This window comes from Cupressus sempervirens, chromosome 5 (assembly GCF_028749045.1).
Source record: "Cupressus sempervirens isolate cs-2001-9-10 chromosome 5, ASM2874904v1, whole genome shotgun sequence".
Lineage (NCBI taxonomy): Eukaryota > Viridiplantae > Streptophyta > Pinopsida > Cupressales > Cupressaceae > Cupressus > Cupressus sempervirens.
In genome coordinates, this window is record NC_143122.1 from 84,999,485 (window position 1) to 85,016,003 (window position 16,519).

A 16,519-nucleotide genomic window follows, 5' to 3' on the forward strand; every position below is an offset into this window, starting at 1 on the left:
GAAATTCATGTCCAAATGCTAACACTCAACATAAACAAGAAAACTTGACACATGAAGGGTCACTTAGCACACACTAGGTAACTCAGCACATGAAGAGTCACATGGCATGCACTAGGTAACTCAACACATGAAGGAACATTTGATCAACACTAGATTGCTACAATAACTTAGCATCCACTAGAGTTATAGTAACTCAACATCCATTAGAGCTATAGTAACTCAGCATCTATTAGAGCTATTGTAATTTGGCATCCACTAGAGCTACAGTAACTTAGCATCAACATGCAAAATGAACAAAAAAGAGCAGGGAAATAAAGCAACCTAGGATGCTCTTGCAGCAGACGACCAAGGTTGAAAGAAATGATTCTCTTGAATCATTGAGATATCACAATCTGAGTTGAATCCAACTAATATGGAGAAATCCATGAAGCATCTTCAATAGGCCTATTCTTCCACTTCACCATATATTCATAATAATATTTTCCTCTTGTGCTCTTGCCAACTCTCTGATCCAATTTCTGTTCAATTTCTTCAATCTACTTCTTAGGATAATCTTCTGATACAAAAACTTCATCATCTGACTCATGATACTTATACAAATTAGCAATATTGAATATATGAGATATATCCATGTCATCACATATCTCAACTTCATAAACATTACCATTGTCAAACTTCTTCAAGATCTTACAAGGTCCAAATTGCTTCATCTTCAACTTATTGTATGTTCTAATAGAAAAATTTTATTTCTTTAAATGAACCATCACCTCATCACTAACTTCAAAATCATGATATCTTTTAGACTTATCAGCATTTTCCTTATACTTATAATTACCTTGTTCCAACCTCAACTTCACTTTCTTATACAAAGATTCCATAAAATCAGCAAATTCTTCTCCTACAGTGCTTCTCTTTTCTTCACCAACAACATCTTTCAAATCTAATATACCTCTAGGTTGCATTATAGTAACAATCTCAAAAGGTATTTTTCCCTATACTCCTATTCATAGAATTTTTATATGCAAACTCAGTTTGTCCCAATACTACTTTCCAATTACATGGCTTATCTCCAACTAAACAACTCAGCAAATTTCCCAAGCTTCTATTCACAACATTTGTCTCTCCATCTATCTGTGGATGGAATGTAGAACTAAACTTTAACTCTGTACCCATGTTCTTCTATAAAGTCTTCCAAAAATAACTAACAAACTTACTATCTCTGTCAGAAATAATTATTCTTGGTAATCCATGCAATCTCACAATCTCTTTAAAGAAAAGTTCAACAACATGCTCAACATCTGATGTCTTCTTACATGGTGTGAAATGAGTCATCTTAGAAAATCTATCCACCACAACAAATATAGAATCATACCATTTCATTGTTTTAGGTATTTCAAGAAAAAAATCCATACTGATGTCACTCCACGATTTTTTAGGAATAGTAATAAGTGTGTACAAACTAGTATTTTGACTTACTCCTTTTGCAACTTGAGAAACCTTACAACTCTTTACAAATTTTTGAACATCCTTGTATATTTGTGGCTAATAATACTTCTCTTTTAGAAAACTCAATGTCTTATCAATTCCAAAATGTCTAGCCAATCCACCATTATGCTTTTCCTTAATCAGATTCAACCTCATAGAACTTCTAGGAATACACAACTGAATACCTTTGAATAATATACCTTCTTGAATGAAATACTCATCATACTTGCTTATGTGATTTGTCATATTTGGTGCTCTGTACTCTCTCCATGCCTTAAAAAAATTAGGATCAACATCATACAATTCTTTCATTTCATCAAAACCAAGAACTTCAACCTTTATCTTAGTCAACAAAGAACATCTTCTACTCAATGCATCAACAACTCTGTTAGTAACTTCACTCTTATGCTTAATGAAAATTTTGAAACTCTACAAGTACTCAACCCACTTCATATGTCTTTGATTCAATTTATGTTGACTTTCCAAGTATTGTAAAGCTTTATGATTAGTATACAACAAAAACTCCTTAGGAAATCAAATAATGTCTCCACTTTTTCAAGGCTTCAACAATAGCATAAAAATATTGATCATGCATAGAATATTTCCTTTTAGCATCATTCAAATTCTCACTAAAGAAAGAAACAAGTTTACCTTCTTGACTTAATATAGCTCCTATTGCATTACTACTTGCATCACATTCAACTTAAAATACCTTATTAAGATCAGGGAAAGCCAATATAGGTAACTCAACAACCTTTTTTTTCAAAGTCTCAAAATCCTTATCAGCTCCATATGTCCACGTAAATTCCTTTTTATCTCCTCTCATTATCTCAATCATAGCATTACAAGTAGAATTGAAATTTCTTATGCACTTCCTATAGAAACTAGCCAAACCATGAAATGATCTTACCTCACCAATATTCTTAGGTGTAGGCCATTCCAAAATTCCTTTAACCTTCATTGGATCCATTCTCAAACCATTAGTTGAAATCACAAATCTCAAATACACAATCTCCTATTTCATAAAAGAACACTTTTTCAAATTAATCAACAACTTTTCCTCTTTCAACCTCTGTAATATTTTTTCCAATATGCTCAAGATGTTCTTCCTTAGCCTTATTGAATATCAAAATATCATCTAAATAAACAATCACAAACTTACCCAAAAATCTTTTCAAAACTTCATTCATCAACCTCAAGAAAGTACTAGGTGCATTAGTCAAACCAAAAGTGATAACCAACCATTCGTACAAACCATCTTTTGTCTTGAAAGTGGTCTTCTATTCATCATGTTCTTTGATTCTGATATGATGATAGCCACTCTTCAAATCAATCATGTTAAAATACTTTGCTCCACTCAAACAATCCATTATGTCATCCATCCTCAGCATAGGAAACCTATATTTCACTATGATTTTGTTAATAGCTTTGGAATCAGTACACATTCTCCATTCTCCATTCTTTTTAGGTGCTAATATAGTAGGTACAACACATGGACTCAAGATTTGTCTAATCAAACCTTTCTACAACAACTCATGCACTTGTCTATTAAGTTCTTCATTCTCTGTAGGTGTCAATCTATATGGTGCTTTGTTCAGAAAACTAGTTATAGGAATTAGATCCATACAATCACTTATACTTCTCATTGGAGATAAACCATCAGCCATATCCACTACAACAATCTCTTTATACTCATTTAGTAGTTCTACAATTTCTTCTAGTACTTGATCAATACTACTAGATATCACTCGATCACCATTGACTGGTACTCAGTTAGTACTATTTTCTAGCACTTGATTACTATTGACACAACTTGGTCTCCTTGGAATTATAGCACAACAAACTTGATTCTTTTTCATTTTCTTTTCAAATTATTTTGCATTGATCATGCAATTTTTTTTATAGTAGTATAATTAAACTCATCTAGACTTTCAATTAAAGGTAGCAATATTTTTTTCTTCCCATTCACCCAAAGAGTATATTGATTCAATCTTCCATCATAAATAGCATATCTATCATATTGCCAAGGTCTAACCAACAAAATATGACAATAATCCATAGGCATAATATCACACAAAAATTCATCAAAGTAATGTCCAATTTTGAACTTCACAAGGCATTACTCGCTTACTAATATCTTATGTTCATCCTTGATCCATGAAACATGATAGGGTTTAGGATGTTTTAGCCTCTACAATTGCAACTTTGTAACCATCTCTTCTAATGCCAAATTTGTAGAACTTTCACTATCAATGATCACTTTGCAGCATTTTCTAGCCATCTTGCATCTTGTCTTGAAAAGACTTCTCCTTAAAACAGTTTCCTCATCACTTCCCTGATTACATAAGGTTCTTCTAACCATTAGATTTTATCCAACCTTAGGTCCACTTGGTGAACCCTCATCATCTCCTTAAATCATAGCATTTCTATTACCTTGTCCACTTTCAGAGGATCTACATTCAAAAGATCTATGTCCCTCTTTACCACATTTAAAATAATTACCATAAAAAACACCTCTAAAATAAGAATTACCTCTTCCTCAATAAGAATTAGTACCTCCCTGGTGAGAATTACCACTTTTCCATTTGGTCTTGTCTTTGTCATCACTCTTCCACTCAGATTTTCCTTTATCATGTACAAAATTGTTAGATTTTCCACCTTTAGCATAAGATCTACTTCTGCCTCTCTAGAATCTACCACCTCTACCTATTTGTCTTTGTGCATGCTTCTTTGTCAAGATCTCCTCAACCTTTAAGGCATATTCATATGCTTCTTCCATACTTTCCAACTTCACACAACTTATTTCATCTTGTATTCTATATCTCAATCCATTTATGTACCTTAAAATTTTCTTGACATCATCATCCACATGTCTAGATGTGATGTCCAATATATAGAATTCCTCAATATACTCCTTCACACACATGTCTCTTTGTCTCAAATTTTGCATCTTTCTCAACAAGATAACTTGGTAATCAGCAGTAAGGAATTTTTTCTTTACCTTGCTCACCATCTTCGGCCAAGTTTTCTTCTTCTCCTTTCCTCTTCTTTTTCTATCAGTTTGCAAATGTTCCCACCATAGTGAAGCATGACCTTTCAGCCTAGTAATTGCAATCTTCGCCTTCCTATTATCAGGAGTGTTTTCATACTCAAAGAACTTCTCCATATTCGAGATCCAATCCAACACAGTATTGGTATCCAATTTTCCATCATAAGGAACAACTTCTACAGTGGGCTTTGAATTTTACCTAGACAACACTCTCAACAACCTTGCTTTATCTTTGTCTTCTTTAGGTTCTAGATTAGGGTTTGGTGCTACTACTTCATCATCATGTACATCATCTAGATGTGCTCCTCTTCTTTGGTTTGTCTCCATAGCATCTAATCTAGATATAATTTGTCTTAATGTATCTGATATTGCATTTTCAACATTTCATCTACCTCAAACCATCTTTAGAAATTAGGTTCCTGCAAGATCGTAACACTCTACAAGTTATAGGTCAAATCTAAAAATCTACAACCCTACAACCCAATTCACTTAGGGTTCTACATGATTCAATTAGCATGAGGAGAAACCTCAAGCTTTGATACCACCTGACATAGTGAGGGATTTATAACTAGGGCCAAAGGTGTACCTAGCTATCTAAACCACCTTAAAGAGTTAACACATCAGAAACACAACATAGAGAATAGCAACCAAAGAAGGAAGAAGAAAACACACATTGATATATCAAATAATCAACATACATGCCTAGCTATAAGGCCTTCTAGGTTATGGCCAGATACAAAATACATTCATGATCAAAAGATCTAGCTTCAAATTTACACTTTCTAGTTCTGCTCTCTAATCCCTCAAAAAAACTACACTGACTCTAAGCCTACACACTCTATATATACTTGCCAAAATGGCTTATAAATCATTCTAGAATATTACAAAAGAGGAAGGTCAACCCAACAATATTTTGGACACATCCCAAGAAAAGATCTTAACATAAATGTCATGATCAAAATAAATCTCGCAAATCAACTTGCAAAAATCACGTCCAAATGATGACACTCGACATAAATAGGAAAACTCAACACATGAAGTGTCACTTGGCATATACTAAGTAACTCGGCACATGAAGAGTCACTCAACATACACTGAGTAACTTAGCACATGAAGGAACACTCAGTCAACACTAGATTGCTATAGTAGCTTAGCATCCACTAGAGCTATAGTAACTCGGCATCCATTAGAGCTATAGTAACTTGACATCCATTAGAACTACAACAACTCAGCATCCACTAGAGCTATAGTAACTCAACATCAACATGTAGAATGAACAAAAATGAGTAGGATAACAAGGCAACCTAGGATGCTTCTATATCAATATGTTTGCCCATGACTCTGTATATAAGATGTGATAAAAAATGGCAATCTCAGAAAATGAGATGTATGTCCATATTATTCTTCTTGTTGAATTTGACTTGAGCTTCTTTATACATCTTCATGGAAGTTGAAAGGTCACTTTATCTACATCTTCATTAGAAATTGAATGGAAGTTAAAAGTCACTTTATCTACATCTTCATTAAAAATTGAATGGACAATTCCAAATAAATTGAAATGTCTTTGCATATGAATAGAGATAATAATTAATTAAAAGATCTAATTTAATCTAATATGCCAGTCAATTCTAATTATTCCTCATTCCTTATGATGTAATGGCCCTCATTGCCACATCATCTTCCAAATGAAGTAACAATGTTGGCATAAAGAGAAGGCTCTGAATCTAGTTCCTAGAAAGGATTCAAAAACTCTCCTCAAATTTAAATCAATAAAAACCCTAAAAATTGAAAATCGATATCCATTCTTCATGTGTGTTGAAACTTCCTATTCTCATATTTTGTGGTGGCTTCTTCCTTTGTGTGATGCTCACCATACTTATCCCTCATCTCCTTGATTTTGATGATGTCTACACCATACGTACTATCCTTCTTCCTACGCCTATTTCTCCTTCCCCTTTGAAGAGACTGGTGTTCCTCTATAGGGGAAATGGAAGTGGAAGGGGCATTTTTTATATTGTTATTATTTTCAATATTCTCAAGCAACTTCTATTCACTTGTCGAATCAATTTCTCTATTTTTCTACTCTCTTGGTTTTCCATGTCCATTAATTTGTCTTCAAATTTTCCTGCCTCTACAAGATGAATGCTATATAGCTAGCCAATTATATTGTCCATAGTTGATTCAATCTTCCTCTCTGTGGATGGATAGAATTCTCTATCCACCATTGACCTGTGATCATAGGTAGTGACTACATGTTGTTATATCTTATTGAAAAGATTTCTTTTGAGAGGGGGGGGCGAATCAGAAGTATTAGCTTCTAACCTATTTTAAATCCTTAATAACATATCTTTGAAATGAACATGCATGCATAGAGACATTAAGAAATCATGAGAAACAAATATGCATCACCACATAGCACTTGAGATTTTGGTAACCCAGAAACCCTCCAGGAATAAGAAGGAAAAACTAGGGTGGGGATGATACCCACAAAATCACTACAGTAATAATGTTTGACCACTTTTGATGATCTGCTCTGTTAAAGGCCTACCCTGTTAAAGGCTTTACAATGTATCAATAGTGACCTAGTTAAAGGATTTACAAACACTTTAGATGAAGTGTTACCCTATCAAAGGATTTAATCACCTATTTAAAGGATCTACAAAATAGCTGTTAAGCTAACCTATCATCATAGGATTTCCTTTCTAATACAATGACTAAAGATTATTAGGTATAATAAACCTGATAGCTTACAATCCTTGATTGTTGAATACAGGCACTTGATCTGCTTTCTTCTGACCTTGATCCTTTGAGATCTAATATTCTTCACTCTGAGAATAGTTTTCCTTCCATATCTTCGTCCCTTTACATACAATGAGACTTAGTCTTCCTTATAAAGATATTTGAAGACTTAGGGTTAGATGTGGATGTACGATCCATATTGAATCTTTGTTTCCTACTCATTCCTTATACTTCTATCATTGGTTGCATGCCTTCTCCTTTTTTCTTATTGGTTGCATGTAGATTGCATAGGAAATATAAATGATTTGATCTTATCACTTAAATCTTTCAAGATTCATCATATGTCGGCCATGAAAATGGTTTACATCTAAGTTTGTGAAGTTACAAACTCATATGTTGATTCTAAGTTACTTGGCACTTACAGATTCCTGATGCTTGGCACCTTCTAGAACTCGGCTCCTGTATCATTCCTATCTTGCTCGACATTGTTTATGACTCGGTACCTGAATATTGCTCGGCACTTGTGTCATACTCACCACCTGTAGTCACTCGACATTTGATCTTCACTCGGTACCTGAAGGCTGCTCGACACCTGAAGATCACTCGACACCTGATGGCTTTCCTGACTCGGCACAAGCTGTGGCTCGGCATACATAGTGTACTCGGCTTTAATGTAGAAAGTGGTTAAGTGTATTGGCACTCAAGTGTCAAAACCATTCTTGGACTAACAATCTCCCCCTTTGACATGAGTGTCAATAACACTTAACTAAGCATTATTTATCTGATCTTATGAGTACGTTCACTAATCTCAAAATTATTATAACTCCCCCTAAGTTGATCATGCCTTGTTGTGTCATGAATTCTAATGTCTTGTGCTACTATGCCTAATGTTCTCTTTAATATATCTTCACAATATTATATCCCCCTTAGAATATTATCTCTCCCTTTTTTATACGGATGTCAAAGGGTCCTAAATAGTAATGTCATGCTTGGCCAAAAATGTCTTATTTACCTCAAGAAGTATTTGGAGAGTTGCATCCCAGTTATTTAAGGCAATATCTAATGACTTTTGTTGGATTACAAGCTCTGCTACTAGATCAACAAGTCCTTCATGTGTAGAAATGTTTGGATCCTTCTTTAGAACTGTTTATGCACACATTTTCTCCTTGTGTAATACTTCCAAGTGAGGAGTGATGGAGGCTTGGATTTGCATCAACTTTTCTTTGATAGTGGCCTCTTATGCTGATAATGCAATTAATTCCCTCTGAGTGTGAAGTGTTTGAGCAAATTTCTTTTCACTTTGTGCAGGATCTAAGGGTAGTTGCATGCTGGAGAGCTTTAATTTACTCTCAAGATTCAAAATTTTTGGATTTATTTCTTGTGTAAACCTGGAAAAATCACACAATTTTCTATAAAGGGGAAATATGTTCCCTAATACACTCTTTACATTTTCCAATTTCTTAGCTAGGTCAACCTGTCCCAAAATTATGTTATTAGCTATTTTCTGGTTGACTTTGCCTACAAACTTCTTTCTGACCATTCCATTAGTTTAACATTAGTATCATGGTCTTCATTATTCACTTGGTCAACTATATCAGATAGTTGCTCAAGTATTGGCTTATTTGCATCTGGAGGTTGAAGACTAAAAGCATCCATGAATATATCTTTTATCTCATTCATTGCATGCTTGTATTTGTAGTCTTTCCTCATTGCCTCTTGCCTCCTTCTCTTATCCAATGCACTCTATATTTCATTCATCTTTTCCTCATTTAGAGTGCTTGAATCATAATAGGGTATTTTAATTTCTTCATCAATCTTAGGAATACCATAATGAATGGTCCTGGCTACCCTAGTAGAGCTTGAGCTTGGTTTACTGACATATAAGGTCATTCTTTCATTACTCAACTTATGACTAGGTTTGGTGGGAGTTCCTATTTTTGGTAATTCAACCAAAGTTTTTATTGTAGACACCTCTTTATCTTGTGTTTCTTCTTTGCCCTCTTCTTCTTGCTTGGCTTCTTCTTATGTCACTATTGTTGGAGGTATACTTGTTGTCTAAATTGTTATCCCTGTGACTACCTCTATTGTTGTACTTGGCTCCTGATGAGCTTGAGTGGCTATTCTTGGTGGTGATGGAGGTGGTAGAAATGTAAGCCCAGTAGTTTGAATAATTTTAGGTGGTTCTTGTGGTGACACCTTGGCTTCTTTGAGTTTGTCTACTGACTTTTGAAGATTATCCACACTGACCAATATAGGACTCATACACAATTGTGCTTGTAGAGTTGTTTGGTCAAGGGTCTTAGTAAGATCCTCTGCAATTAATGGATTGATGTTTTGACATGTGGTGTCAACAACATCCTTAATCTTTATGATCTCTGTAGGTGTGGTAGTAGAGTGAGGCAGGCTAGGAGGTGAAAGTTGTGTGTCTTGCACACTTTGTTGTTCATTAGTATCTTTTTCTTCATCTCTTCCTTCCTCCTCTCTTTCTTTCTTGTTTTCCTCTTCTTCAACCTTTTTCTCTTCTTCTATCTTCTCTTCTCTCCTCTTCCTTCTTTCCTCAAGTTTAGCAGTAGCTTCCTTTTTGTATACCTCTTCAAGGACATCTTCAGTTGTCTTGTACAAGTTTTTCCAAACTCTTGTAGTTCTCTGTACAACTTCTTCAATTTTGTTTTGTATGATGGAGAATGCCTTATATTTAGGTGTAAACCTTTTACTATGCCTTTTGACTGCTTGAGTTACCTATTCCTTTTTTAAATAAGGCAGTAGGTTTGCTAGGGTTGATTCCCTCATCTCTTTCTCCATCATTAGATAGAAATGCCATCTATCTTCTATAGTTTTAGAGAATTCCTTTGGCAATTGTCCATCTAGTTCAAGAGGTGTCTACTTGAACTGTGCCATTAATGCATAGACTGATTCTTCTATGCTATTTTGTTCCTCTCTAATGAACTTATTGAAATCAATCTTTTTCATTTCGCTTAAATCTCCATTCCTAATCTTCTCACATAATATATCAACTAAAGATTTAGGAGGATGACTTACCCTTTCAGCTTGATCTTCTTCATCAGTATTAGGTTGGGCCACATATCTTTTTCTTTTCTTTGGCTCTTCCTATACCTTTTTTACTATGTTCTTCTTCTTTGTGGCTTCCTCTTTGGCCTTTTGGGTAGAGGCCCTTGTTGTAGCTCTGGTTGTTGGCTTCTTGGGTGTTTGCACGGTAGCTTTCTTTGGTGAAGGCTGAGAAGAAGGAGGTGTCTTCGTCTTTCTTTTGATGAATCTGCCTTTAATGGGTGCCTTCTTGGTTTTTGTTTCCTCGACACTCTCTTCTTTCTCTTCAAGTGGCTCTTGTTTTGGCCCACCTTCTTCTTCTCCTTCACTAATCTCTACTGCTTTTCTTGTTGCACTTGATTCTTCAACACCAAATTTCTTCTTTAACTTCTTTACCAGCTTGTCCTTTTTCTTTACTGTTGTGGCTGTCTTGAGTTATGTAACAACTCTTGATTTGACAATTTCAAATCTTCCAAATACCTTGGCAAATTTGTCCATTTCCTCTGCAAGTAATGCTATGATGGCTATAGAAGCTTGGTCAACATCAAGCTCATATCCCAATGGTCTAAGCCATCTTGTTCTTGGAAGGACTGTTTGAATGTAAGTATAATCAATATCAACAAGAAAACATATGTCATTTACATGCTTTTCTACCAGTGAAACTGGTATCCTCATTCTTTTCTTCATTGCATTTTTGAAATCATCGAAATAGATAGACATTTGATCATCAAAGTTATCTCCCATTTGTGCAATGAAATCATTAATTTGATCAACAATGGTTCTATTTTGACTCCAGTTAATTTTGCCAAATGAAGGGAATTCCTTCATTACATAAAAGAACATACAAACAAAAATTGAACCAAATTTATACTGTGCTCCCTTGGACTTTCTAATAGCTCTAAGATTTTCATTGATCTGTTGCAACAAGAGCTCTACAAGGTCATAGGTGTGGTCTTTCTTTACAAGCTTATGTGCCACATCTACTGCTATGCAGGGTACACTATTTAACCTATTGGATTGATAAAATTATGTGATATGATCCTTATAGCAAAGTCTAGAAGGGGATTAGTTATGGTATCTATTGTCATACCTCTATTGTTCCATTTTGCACCTATGTTCTTCTCAATTGTTTCCTTCCTTTCACTTCTTAATGTCTTTGGCCAATCTAGGGTTGGAAAACCTATAACCCTATGAACCATTTTCTTAGTAATTTTGACTGGTCCTTGTTCTAACCAGAATGATCCATCATGGATTCTACTGAGTACTATGCCTATGCACTCATTTTTGAATATGATTAGAAAAACTAGGGCTTTGGTTAAACCCTTATTTTCTATAATAGAAAACTCATCTTTCAGGCTACCATTTTCACAAAGTTTTTCATAGGCATTAAAGATTTCCAAATCTCCTATGGCTCCTATTTTACAATTATAGCACTTTCGCACGTCCTGAACCATAAAGACTTTTTCAGGGATGGCAGATAGGGCACTAGTGGGATTGCTTTTGTATGAAACTTCTGGTATAGGTCTAAACTCAAGTTGCTTAACCTCATTGCTGACAAGTTGTATCTCATGGCTTACTATCCCTTGGGCCATCTTAGAACTAGATGCCATTTATAACTAAACTAGGGTTTAACGATTAAAGAAAACTTCTCAAACTATAAAACTCGGCACCTGAGGAAAATACCTGGATAAATGCTTAGGTTACTTGAGTAGATGTTGAATCGTTGGTTGAAAGCTTGAAAATCACTCAATTGTGCTCAAGGTAATCACTCTTCATTTGAATGTCTCAAGAATGAATCAATTTTTTACTTTTAAGTGACAAATGAAACTTTGCATTTAATGCATTTTAGTAGCTACACCTATCACTCAGCTTCCAAATGTTTTTCAACTCGGCATCCACTTGACAGCTATACTTACTCAGCATCTACTTATTTTGTTAATAGCTCGGCATCCAAAGTAGTTTCACTTAGCATCCAAAGATAACTTGGCATCATCTTTCAAGTTTAGTCTTAGCATCTTGTCTCATGCAAATTTATACTTTACAGTGCTTCTTCATGGTTTAGGGCTGATGTGTGATACTTCCTTATGTATCAGCCCTATAGGCTTATCTTGTGATTAGTTATATGAGAAATGATTACTTGACCTCATGGGTGAAGTGACCCTTTCATAGGATGTACTTGATCCATCATTTTTCTGCCATGTCTTCTTCTTGGTTGTTCTTATGTGTTCCACATCAATCTTTTCTTTGCCCTTATTTACTTTAGTCTTGGGTGCCTTGGCCTTTGTTGGACAATTTCTGCTAACATGTCTAGTTTTCAAGCAACTAAAGCAAGTAGTTTGGTTCAACCATCTTTTATAGTTACCCTTGAAATGTGTTCTTATGCAATTATGGGGTATGTGTCCATACTCTTAACAATAGTGACAATTGTACTTGGTATTATAATCCCAATGGTAGTGACCTTCATTCTCTTTTGCTGGTTGATTTGATGTCCACATAGGCTTTGATCGGCATTCAAATGCCCTATGTCCATATTTCTTGCAATTATGAGAATGTCCATTAAATCTTTGTTTCCTTGGGATTTTGGATCTACAATCTTGTGTCATATGTCCTTGCATGTTGTATTTGTGACAGTAACTGTTGCTTTTGAATGTGTTTGGTTGGTTGATCCTTCTACTCCTGCAAACATTAGCAGTATGTCCCTTTTTATTATAGTAATGACAAATGGGTTTAGAATCCTTACCTTTGTCACTTCTTTTCTCAACACTCTTTGATGATTCACCTACTTCAGTGCTATTGTATCCAAGTCTTGATGTATCATGGGTAGATCTTGGGGATTTTAGCAACTGTTCAAAGTACTTTATGGCTTTGCTTGACTTGTTGAGATTCTCTGCCATTTCTTTTTCTTTGTTCAATTCATTCTGCAGTTGTTCATTCTGCATCCTCAAAGTAGAGATCTCAATGTCTTTCATATTAAGTTCATGATAAAGGTTCATTTTTTGGGCAAGTGTATCCATCTACATGTTTGAGATCCTTGTTAATTCAGTACATTTTTCTTCCAGTCTATTTGCAAGATTTCTTTTGTCATCTTCCAACATGACTTTATCCTCAATTGCTCTTTTCTTTTTTTCAGTGATTTCACATAACATTATGGCCTGTGATTCATGTTCCATCTTGAGAGATCTTATCTCTTCTGCTTGAACTTTGTTTTTCTCCATCAGTTCTGCTATTGCTGCATCAAACTCTTTAGTGTCTCCATTGGCAAATAGTTTTGTGATATCTATCTCCTTGTAGTTTGCATCATTTTCAGCTATGGTTGTATCCTTTCTTCTTTTCAAGGATTTTCTTAGTTCCTCCCTTGCTTCCTCTACTTTGTGTAGAGCTAGTTGCACATCAATCACTCGATTGTCAATAATCCTTCCAAGTTTAAAGACTTCCATATTTAGACCTTTTTCTCCAAGCTGTTAGACTTCTTCTTGTGAGAACCTCAGTGCTCTGATACCAATTGTTGTTATATCTTATTGGAAAGAATGCTTTTGAAGGGGGGGGTGAATTAGAAGTATCAGTTTCTAACCTATTTTAAATCCTTAATAACATATCTTTGAAATGAACATGCATGCATAGAGACATTAAGCAATTATGAGAAACAAATATGCATCACCACATAACACTTGAGATTTTGGTAACCCAAAAACCCTCCAGGAATAAGAAGGTAAAACTAGGGTGGGGATGATACCCACAAAATCACTGCAGTAATAATGTTTGACCACTTCTAATGATCTACCCTATTAAAGGCTTTACACTGTATCAATAGTGACCTGGTTAAAGGATTTACAAACACTTTACATGAAGTGTTACCTTGTCAAAGGATTTAATCACCTGTTTAAAGGATCTACAAAATAGTTGTTAAGCTAGCCTATCATCATAGGATTTCCTTTCTAATACAATGACTAAAGAGTATTAGGTATAATAAAATTGATATCTTACAATCCTTGATTATTGAATACAGGCACTTGATCTTCTTTCTTCTGATCTTGATCCTCTGAGATATGATATTCTTCACTATGAAAATAGTTTTCCTTCCATATCTTAGTCCCTCTACATACAATGAGACTTAGTCTTCCTTATAAAGACATTCAAAGACTTAGGGTTAGATGTGGATCTACGATCCATATTGAATCTTTGTTTCCCACTCATTCCTTATACTTCTACCATTGGTTGCATGCCTTCTCCATTTTTCTTATTGGCTACATGTAGATTGCATAGGAAATATAAATGATTTGATCTTATCACTTAAATCTTTCGAGATTCACCATATGTCAGCCATGAAAATGGTTTACATCTGAGTTTGTGAAGTTACAAACTCATATGTTGATTTTGAGTTACTTGACACTTATAGATTCTTGATGCTCGACACCTTATGTAACTCGGCTCCTGTATCATTCCTATCTTGCTCAGAATTGTTTATGACTCACTACCTAAATATTTCCTGGCACTTGTATCATACTCGGCACCTGTAGTCACTCGGCGTTTGATCTTCACTCGGCACCTGAAGATCACTCGACACCTAATGGCTTTCCTGACTTGGCACAAGTTGTGGCTCGTCATACATAGTGTACTCGACTTTAATGTAGAAAGTGGTTAAATGTGTTGGAACTCAAGTATCAAAACCATTCTTGGACTAACACTACAGTAATGGGTATATGTGCAATATTGATTAAAAACACTTCTTCACTCACTTGAATCTCATTCATCAACCTTGTACAATATCTCATCTCTAAATCAGTAGGCATCTTCTCTCTATAAAATGAGTTGTACCCTAGTAGTGCTTGATCAAGATATAAAACATCCTTATGTTGCCAACATGCTATAAAAACAATAAATGGATTGGGGGACTACATTATATGAATTGAGCATATTCCTTGAGGATTGCACAACACTACATACATCAACTACAACAGTATCTTTTGAATTTCTCCAATTAAATTCTTCAACCCTGGTGAGGATACCACCCTTATGGCATCAGGGGAATTCACATCCCGAACTCATTCTTCTGGAGTGACAAATGACAGGTTTGACTCTTGACCTCATCTTCTATTTTCTTCACAAATCCTCTCAAGTGACACATATGCCACCATATTTTCCCATCCACTATCTTAGAAAGACTTCTCCAAGAATAAAAGACCAATTTTTGTGTAATAATAATTTTATGGTGGGCATCTGAAATTTAAATAACTAATGCCCTATGAATCAAACAAGGTTGATCAAACATAATTTGGAAGCTTTATAAAGAGTCATTCTATGAGGCAAACATATTACTTCATTTCTAAAAATGGTTGCAATGAGTCTCTTATATTTCTTTGACTTGCAAGAGTGCATTCTTATATTGCATGGTGGTTCAATAGAATTTATCTTTAATCACAATATTTGACTATTAGTCTTCCTCTTCCAAATATCTTACATGTTGTTTCATATTTGATCTTCTTTTGAGTTAATGCTTCCTCTTTGATGGAAACTACCAAATGGAACATTATTCACAATTAAAATATCACAACTAGTCTTGTTATTTTCTTCTAATCCACTCATTCCAACAATATTTAAATGGAAATGATCAAACCTAGCTTTGATACCACTAATCTGAATTATTTTAGCAATTCAAAGGATAATGTCGAATAAATATTGGTATTGTAAATACATAATAAAGCATATGAAAACTTCTATTGATTCATAATATTAAATAAAATTTCATACAATTGTGAACAGTCTCATAAGTGAGATGTATTCCTACAAATCAATCAAATTTGGACAAACTCATGGAGGAGTTGTGTGTCTGAGCTCATAAAATTTGGGCCATCTCGAGAATGAGATGCATGCCCATGAACTCTATAGGAGTTGGGCAATCCCATGGTTGAGATGTCTTCCCATGAACTTCGTATATAAGATCTAAATTATTTTAGCAATTCAGAGGAAAATACCAAATAAATATTGGTATTGTAAATACCATCGATCTAAATTATTTTAGCAATTCAAAGGACAATAATGAATAAATATTGGTATTATAAATACATAATAAACCATATGAAGACTTTTATTCATTCATAATATTAAATAAAATTTCATACAATTGTGGACAATCTTGTAAGTGAGATGTATGCCTGTAAATCAATCAAATTTGGACAAACCCATGGAGGAGTTATGTGTCCA